The following is a 9,517-nucleotide window of genomic DNA, read 5'->3' on the forward strand; positions in this document are numbered from 1 at the left end:
CTGGCGGGGAGAGGCAGCTGTGTCTGCAGTGGGAAAACTTCTGTCCTCTGGGGAGGTGCTAATCTAGCCTTTGCCTGAGGCTATCTGGAAAATGGCTCTGTGCAGGGCTTGGGCAGTGTGGGTCACATGGGATCAACAGGGTGGGTGGAGGGAGCAGTTATGGCTGCTCTTGGTCCTGTCCCTCAGAGGCTCTGCCTCTCAGTGTCCCAGCAACCGCTGAAAGCACCTTGGCGAGAAAGCTGCCCTCACGTTCTGACCGATGCCAGACAGTCCCGCTTCTCCCGTTTGAGTCTGGGTTCCTAGAGACTTGCCCAGAACTGGAGCTCAGAGCCTGAGCCTCCCTCCGATTGAAAATGACAACCGCGTCCTCAGCCGCCAGCCCGCTCCGCATGCACCTCCACACCTTAGTATTTTACTTCTGTACTGCGCCTCCTCTGAGTCTCGGTATGCTTTTCCCTTTCCTTCTAGTTGTAGAATTTCCATTCAGCCAGCCTTCCTGTGGTTCTGGATGATGTCCGTTCCGTCTTTTAGTTGTATTTTTGAAGTGGTTGTTCGAGGCAGCAAACTCCAGTGTTTGCCTATGCCACCATCTTTGTTTCTCTTGCGTGAAATTTAGAAAGGCCTTTTTCATTCTCAGATAATAAAAAATATGAATTCCATGTTTACTTCTGGCCTTTTATGGTTTTATTACTAACATTAAAATTTTAGTCCATTTGAATTAATTTTGATGTTAGGAGGGAGACAGACATCCAATATTCAGCATTGTTTATTCAATAATATATCTTTCCCCCAATGATTTGAAATGTTGCTGATGAACAAAAGCTTGTATGAATGGATGAATGAATTGGTAGCATTGCTGGGAACAAAAACTCACTGTTATACCATCTGCTCCACAGCACTAGACTTCATTGTTACCCCTGGGCCCTGCCTGGATTTCATCCCCACAGCCCTTCCACACCCATAGTGTCCTTTGAATCTCCACAGTGGAGGTGGTATGGGGTCCACAAGATAATGTAGTTCCTGGGATGGTACGAATAAGCTGGTGGAGAGTGGGGGTAGGAGTGGGCATGCCTAGCAAATGCTAGTCATGGATGTGTGTGTATAAGGCTGCAGAAATGGGGACACCACTCTCTGGGTGCATGCACACGGGCAAGTGTGGGCCTGAGTTAAGTGTATACATGTGCGTGACTTTGCTATATGTTATGTTCAGGTGGATCAGCACACCAGCAAGGTATGTGCGTGCTTGCAGTTGGGTGTGTGTTTACAGGTGTGCCTGCCATGTCCTGTGCCCTTAGTGCCAAGGGAGCCACTCACTTTCCAGCCTGAGAGTCCTTGCCCTGAGATTCAAGAAATCTGTTCCTGGATAGGAGGTGGGGTGGATATGGGAAGGCAGGGTAATCAGGCAGGTTTACAAAACCTGTTTCTGCTCTGGCTCCCCGGCAGTGGTCATACCTGAGAACCTGGAATCTGGACCCAGTGATGCCACATCTCTGGATGGGGGAGAAGAGACTCTGCTCAGAGCTTTGGAGGGCCATGGTGTGGAAAATGAGTAGCTGGTCAAGATCCAGGCAGAACCCAGCTTCCACCTGTACATCAAACAAGGCAGTTCTCAGGGTTAGAGTGTCCACCTCACCCCAGGCCAGGAGGGCCCAGCTGTAGGGAAGGTCTCATTCAGTCCACTCCCCACACACAGATTCTAGGTGGAGAAACAGGTGCCCAGAAGGAATCCTAGAGTCTCTGGTCAGCAGCCCACCTGGTGTGAACCTTTCGAGTTGGATGTGGACAAGTGTGGTGGAAGAGCAGCTCCCCACTGTCACTTTCCTTGATGTTTCCCCTGAGGGTGGAGGCAGTGGGCCCCCTAGAGGGAGGGTGATTGTGTGTGTGTGTGAGAGAGAGGGAGAAGGTGGAGATCTAGGCAGAGGTGCTGCTACACAAATGAAACCCTAAGTGCTGGAAGGACTTTGTGGGGACAGCATCCTCGCCACCCCCAGCCGTGTGCTCTGTGCTCACTGGAGGGATTTCTGGGGCCCTGATCTCATCCCTGTCTGCTTTGTAGGAATTTTAGCTGAGCCTCCAGATGGTTCCTTCTCTCTCATCTTTCCTGGCTCAGCCCCTGAGCCCCTGAACATCTCTTGACTGGCTTCCTGCACTCAGTCCCTCAGTCAGTTGGTCAATACTCATAAGACTGCTCTAGTTAGGCCACATCCTGGGGCACAGCTGAAAGAGAACAGGACCCTGGGCTCTTGCAGAAGGACTCAGCCCAGACCCTGGGGAGGAGGTCAGGGATGCCCCTGAAAATGGGGATAAGAAAGGCCAGACCAGGTGGTAGGGACAGAATGTACTAAGAGTGAGAAGCTCTCCTCTTGAGGAGCCTGGGGTGGAGTGGGGGCTCCAGGCTTCCCTGGGTCGGGTGTCAGGGGGGCGGGGCCGGGGGGCGGTGGCCTGTTCCACTGGGAGTTAAGTTTCCTTCTGGCAGCTCCTTCTCACGCAATGGGCCGGAAGGGTTGGGGGCCCATTGTTCCCTGGCACGCCAACAGTCCCAGCTTCTGGGTGGGGGAGCAGTGGAAGGAAGTGGGCTGAGTCCAGGCCCTGGCAAGACCCCAATAGTAAGAGGGTGCAGGGTCCTGGGAATGCTGATTTACACATGTGTGCCTGGTGTAAGCATAGTGGCACATGCCATACATGTCATGGGTTTGGTCCTATCCTGAAACTACCCTTCCCGGCCTTCCTGGTGTGTGTGTGTGTGTGTGTGTGTGTGTGTGTGTGTGTGTAACACCTGGCACTTTACACACTCATCAAATTTCCCATCAACACCTGTGAGGTTAGGTTTACCTTGCAAAGTAGCAAGATGAGAAAATCTAGAAAGGTTATGCACCAGGCCCAGGGTTAGTGGAGGAGCTGGAGTTTAGGCCTCTGTGTAAGCCAGCCTCCTGCCTTAACCTCTTTTCCTTTCCCAGACCATGCTGGGCATTGGACTCATTAATTACTGGCCCAGGATGGAGTAGGGGGTGCAGAGGTGAAGGACCAGAGGTGAAGGGGTGGCCTTGGGAAGCGTATCAAGTGTCACCGTATTATCCTTCTAAAATCAGAAAAATCTGCTGGCACATGGAGCCCGCAGGGAGAGCACAGGTGGCCTCAGTGGAGACCAGAGGCTGCCTCCTTCATTAGAGTGAGGTAATGGGCACTTGTATAGCTTTAGAGCCCATCACCACAGCTGCACATGTTTGAATTACAGCCCCAACTCCGGAGGGATCCTGCGAACCTGGTGTTATGTCATGATGAAGGAGTAACCAGAGTGCAGGATCTTGGGAGGCTAATTTTGAAGAGGGGATCACTGAGTGATGCGGAAGAGCTCGGGGTGTGAATACCTCAGTAATAATGATAAGGATAAGGTAGAGGGCAGACTCATAAACTGACTTTTTAAAAAACCTGTTTTTATTGATTTTTAGAGAGAGAGGAAGGGAGAGGGATAGAGAGATAGAAACATTGATGAGAGAGAAACATCATCAATTGGCTACCTCCTGCATGCCCCACACTGGGAATTGAGCCCGCAACCCAGGCATGTGCCCTGACTGGGAATGGAACCAGATTTTCTGGTGCATGGGACAATGCTCAACCAACTGAGACACACCTGTCAGTGCATGGACTGACTTTTTTTTTTTTTTTAAACCACATAAGCTTTGGACTAGGAAAATACAGCTTCTGCTTGATTTCCCTCCTCCCCCACAGTGCATTCACTACCCTTCTTTCAGATAGCCTGCTACCTCCTCAGATTTCTTTGTCAATTGGAAATCCTTCTGTGAGGAGCAAGTTGGCTTAAGACTGAAACTTATCTGGGCAGATCTGGAGTGTCCTCAGGGACTGGGTACATTTCCATAGGGACCCAGGGGATCCTGGGAGAGATGTCATCCTGAGGGGAAAAGGAGCCAGGCAGGACCACCTGGCCCAGTATCATAGCCTCCTTCAGTGAAGGAGTGAGTTGGTTTGGAGTAAGAACACCTGTGGTTTTTCCTCTAATTTTTGAGGAGGTCTGGGAGGACTGAGGGAAAGGCTGCTTTGCACTGAGGGTATGAGGATGGTTGGGCAAGACAGGAAAATGACAAATAGAGGCTCTTGAGTGGCTCTGCTAGTTTCCCCCTGTGCCGTTGTCTCTCTTGGCAGGGCCCACCTCTGAAATCACAATGTGCAGTGACTATTTGGACTTTTGACGGACATGGTTGCAAGGGGACTCAATTATTGACTAACATGTGGCCTCTGACCTATATGGCCTAGTGCAGAAAGATGGCTTGAACTGATCAAGTGCCTCTCTCAACAACTTAAACTAAGTTATATAAAGGGTGGTAGTGATACTTGAGATAAAAGGGTCTGAACTGGACATGCTGGGAGGCTTAGACAAGTCACTGAATTTTCTTTGTGAGGCAGAGGTGGGATTCCCAGCCCAAGGCTTTTCCCATCATTTCATCTTCACCAAATTTACCTCACCCCAGTGGGCCACCTCAAAGTTTTCCAGACCCTAAGGGGATTTTGCTTATAGCGCTAAGTGAGGCTGACAGAGTGGGCTCATTGTTCATGGCTGGACCCTCAGGTTTATAGGGCTGGAGAAGACCTAAGAGGTGGCTGAAGATAGAGAGGGTGAGGGACTTAGCCAATTTCACCCACACCTATAACTTGAGTTCAGGGCTCCGAACCCTCCAGCTAAGTGCCCTTTCCACCTCTCTACATGGTTCATTGATCATGTTGCATTTCTGACCTGCCCTGTTTTATCCAGGCAGTCCTGACTGAGGAGTGAGGCAAGGTACAAGGAGAGGTGTGCTGGGCTGCATATCTGGCGCTTTGGCCAGACAGGTCATGCTGTGCTGTCTGTTCCTAAAACACATAGATAGGAAGGTACTGATATCAGGCCAGGCCTTGAGATATGGTCTCATGGCCCCTCCCCAGCATGCTGTACTCTCTGTTCCTAGAACACATAGATAGGAAGGTAGTTACTGTAATGATGCTGTACTGTGTCAGGAACTAAGGTTTTGTAACTTTGTGTTTTTTGCAAATAAAAACGCTGTAACTCCTGTAGTCTGCACTGCAGTTCAGCCTCTGCTTCGGCAGGGTGCTGTAACTGTAGTCGCTGGCCAGCTTAATAAAGGCTCCTAAATTTAAATTCTGAGTCAGTGGTCTATCTCACTGAGTGAACCCATAACAGAGGCTCTGCACAAGGTGTAGAGAACACCTTTTGAATCCCTCCCCCACCAACTCCCAGATCATGCTTTCTCAGCCTTGGGCTCCTTATCTCTAAAGGGGGTATAATGGCTCCCACTTCCTAGGGTTGTTGTGAGAACAGCCTGGGGTGATGAGTGTCCAGGACATGCCCAGGAAGGGGCAGGACAGAACTGTTCCAGCCTGCCTGCAGCCTGCTGTGGGGGCAGGATTGGGGAGGCGGGAGGGGAGGGAGAGCAAAGTCTCCATGTCTTACTTTGGCTCTGGCCAGAGAGAAGCCCTAGGCCAGCCTGAGTGAGTTAAATATTGGCCAGGTGTGCGTGAGAAGCTTAGGTCAACGCCTGATCATAGGGAGCCAGATGGGGCAGTGACTGTTGGATGACGACTGGGCCTGAAACTCCCCAGGGATCTGGGCCTTGGCCGAGTCTTGGACTGACAGTCTGGCAATGTCTGTCTGTTGCTTGTTGGGGTCTTTATATGTGCCACTAGGGGGCATCAATGGAGTTTTCCACTAGTTTTGGGCCCTGAAAGATAGGACCATGTCCCCTCAAACTGGAGCTCCCAGAGCAAGGCCATGTCTCCTTCCTCAGACCAGGCCATGTTTCCTGAGATTCCCAGGATTGGGCTGAGGCCCGCTCATCAGATTGGGACTCTCACCGCAGGCTTATTTCCCCCTCAGAGCCCCAGGTGGGACTGTTTCTCCTCCACAGTTTGTGATGTCCAGGACAGGGTTCCCAGGTTCCCAGGTTCCCAGGACAGGACTCTGTCTTCTTCCTCAGATTGGGGTCTCCTGGGGCAGAGCTGTTCCTCCTCTGATTGACAGGTGAGCTGAGTCTTCTTTCAGATGGAGGTTCCCTGAAGAGTTGGGTTTGGGTTTGAGGACAGGCATGAACACAGACAGGTGAAGCTCAGGGGAGGTGCTTCCTCTCTCCAAGATTTCAGCTGATTTTACTTCTTAAATTTATTATTTTTTTCAAAGCCACAGACAGCTATGATTACTTCCAGAATGTTGGGGTAATTATGACACTGAATGAACATGTTGGGAATGAAGGTATGGCTCATTTTCACCTAATTTCAGAGAATCATGATTTGTAGAACAGATAAAGCTTAGTCATTTTATTTTATTTTATTTTTATTGATTTCAGAGAGGAAAGGAAAGGGAGAGTGAGATAGAAACATCAATGATGAGAGAGACTCATTGATCTGCTGCCTCCGGTGTGCCTCACACTGGGGACTGAGTCCACAACCTGGGCATGTGTTCAAACTGGGAATCAAACTGCGACCTCCTGATTCACAGGTCAACACTCAAACACTGAGCCACTCAGGCCAGGCAAAGCTGAGTCTTGATTAGTAATAAAGCAAAAATAAACTGATATTATGTGGTGGAAAAAGGATCTTTTACCCTTTGCGATAGCAAGGATGGATCTGGAGATTTTTTTTTTTAATTGATTTTTTACAGAGAGGAAGGGAGAGAGATAGAGAGTTAGAAACATTGATCAGCTGCCTCCTGCACACCTCCTACTGGGGATGTGCCTGCAATCAAGGTACATGCCCTTGATCGGAATTGAACCTGGGACCTTTCATTCTGCAGGCCGACACTCTATCCACTGAGCTAAACCGGTCAGGGCGATCTGGACATTATTATGCTAAGCGAAATAAACCAGTCAGAGAAAGACAAATATCACATGATTTCATTTATATATGGAATCTAATGAACAAAATAAACTGATGAACAGTAATAGTTTATTGTTACTATCCTTTTTGTTCTTGTAATTGATAGACTTTATTTTAAAATTCCCCTCCCCCCTCTCCACCCCTTTGGCAGCCATCATCTTGTTCTATATTTCTATGACTGTGTTCATGCTTTGTTTGTTCATTCATTTGTTTTGCTGGTTTTTTATTTTATTTTTTTATTTTTAGATTCCACATGTAAGAGGCATGGATTCATGGATCAGACTGACTGATCTCAGAGGGGAACAGAAAGAGATTAACCAAAGAACATATATGCATATATGCATAATCCATGGACACAGATAATAGTGTAGGAAAGGCCTGGGGTGGGGACTGGGTGGAGGGGAGTAAAGTGGGGGGGGGGATGGAAGACATCTATAATACTGTCAACAAGAAATAAAAAATAATAACAAGCAGAAGGAAGGCTTCAGCAAGATTGCAGATGGTATATAGTAGATAACACTTCTTGCTGGTCAAAGGTGGTATTACAGTTTACCCCTATTAGTCTTTGTGGTTTCTACTCAGAGAAGTAGTAGGAAATGAGGACCAGCAGTTCTGTTCCTCATGTGTGGGCAACTTAGACAGGGATGCTGGCAGGGTCAAAACTTTGTAAACTCACCCCTTGACACCTAGGGTCAATCACCTTCTTATGAAATTTTCAGTTTGAACTATTAGTGGCTTTTTTTCCTACAGAACAACACATCTCTAATACAGTAACAGAAGTCAATAGGAAAACAGGACTAACTTTGCAGAGATTCACTCAATTGCCCATGTGGCTGGATGAGTCATTCCAGAAGGCAGAGGATCATGACAGATGAGTGAGCGTAGCCAATTTTTTCTGTCATTCTCTCCTACCTCTTCGAAGACCCTACGGTAGTATTCCTCCATCATTTTTTTTCCTTCATTCCCCACACTTGGGTGGGCACCCTAAAGTCACACTATAACCGGTTGGTTCCTCCAAGGATAAATGAGTGTCCTTGGAAAGAGCCTTGGGATGGAGGAGCTTAAAGGAGGCTGGTGGTCAATGTGTGTGGGGAGGGAAGAAGCCCAAATCTCAACATCCTAAAGCCCTGTTTTTCTGTTGCTATTTTACTGTGGGGAGAGCCTTGCTCATGCACAGGATATAAAACATAATGAACAGCTCTCTCATTTTGTAAAGAACAAAGCGAACTTACTATACACTTAGAACTTAGGGCTTTTATGAGATCAACTAATCCAACTCTCTGCTTCCATTTTGCAGATGAAAACACTGGAGGTGAAATTAGGGAGCCTCAGAGTGGGAAAGGGAGGCTCTGCCACTGTGGAAGTGAGCGCAGTGTGTGCTCCACCCCAGGAGCACAGAGAGGAAGTCCTGGGTCTTTTTCTTATCTTTTGGCAATAGTTTATTGTTACTAGCCTTTTTGTTTTTGTAATTGATAGACTTTATTTTAAATTTCCCAACCCTCCACTCCTCTCCCCTTTGGCAGCCATCATCTAGTTCTATATGCCTATGACTCTGTTTCTACTTTGTTTGCTTATTCATTTTTTGGGGGGGAGGGCAAGGTTTAGACTCCACATATAAGTGAAATAATTTGGTATTTGTCTTTCTCTGTCTGACTTACTTTATTTATCCTAATACCCTCTTGGCCCATCCATGCTATAATAGGTAGCATGATTACATTCTTTTTTATTGCTGAACTAGGGGCCCAGTGCACGAATTTGTGCACCTTGAAAGAAACTGTGGGCTGCAAGGCTGAGTTGGGCACAGGGGCAGGTCTCAGCCTATCCCCTGTGCCCTTTCCTGGCCCCTCCCACCATAGCCCCTGGTCTCCTCTCTGCAGGCAGCCCTGCTTCCACCACCGCCCCTCCCACATGCTGATGGTGCCAGCCAAGCTTGCACCCTCTGATGGCACAGAGTGATTGGGGCCGGTGCCAGCAGTGGGTGTGCGCAGCAGCTGCTGCCCTGATCACCCCTCAGGAGCAGGGGGAGGTGGAGAATCCCTCAGGGGAAATTGGGGCCAGCAGTCGCCGCTAGCACCCGCTGATGGTGCAGAGCAATGGGGACCAGTGCTGGGCACCAGCAGCAGGTGTGAGTGGCAGCTATGGTGCCGGCTGCAGGTACAAGCGGGGCTGGCACCAGCAGTGGGTGGGAGCAGCAACTCTAGCGCTGGCAACGGGTGCGAGTGAGGCTGTTGCCGGCAGTGGGTGTGAGAGGTGGCTGCGGCCTCGATCGCCCCTCAGGAGCAGGGGGAGGTGGAAAAGTCCTAAAGGGCAATCAGGGCCGGGTGGGACAGTGGCGCATGGGAGCAAAGTATTTTCAGTAACGACCAGAGGCTCGCCTCGATAACAGCAACCGGTGCCCCACCTTGGTCTGGCGTCCCTGCTCACCTGCTCCACCATCCCGCTGTGGCCGAATTCCGCCATGTTCCGCATGCACCCTCTGGTGGTCAGTGCACGTCATAGTGACCGGTTGTTCGGTTGTTCCATTGTTTGGTCTATTTGCGTATTAGGGTTTGATTATCTACACTAATAAAAGAGAAACATGGTAATTGGTGTATGACCGCTACCCTTCCCATTGGCTAATCAGCGAGATATGCAA

Source organism: Myotis davidii, unplaced genomic scaffold (assembly GCF_000327345.1).
Source record: "Myotis davidii unplaced genomic scaffold, ASM32734v1 scaffold992, whole genome shotgun sequence".
In the NCBI taxonomy this organism is placed as follows: Eukaryota; Metazoa; Chordata; class Mammalia; order Chiroptera; family Vespertilionidae; genus Myotis; species Myotis davidii.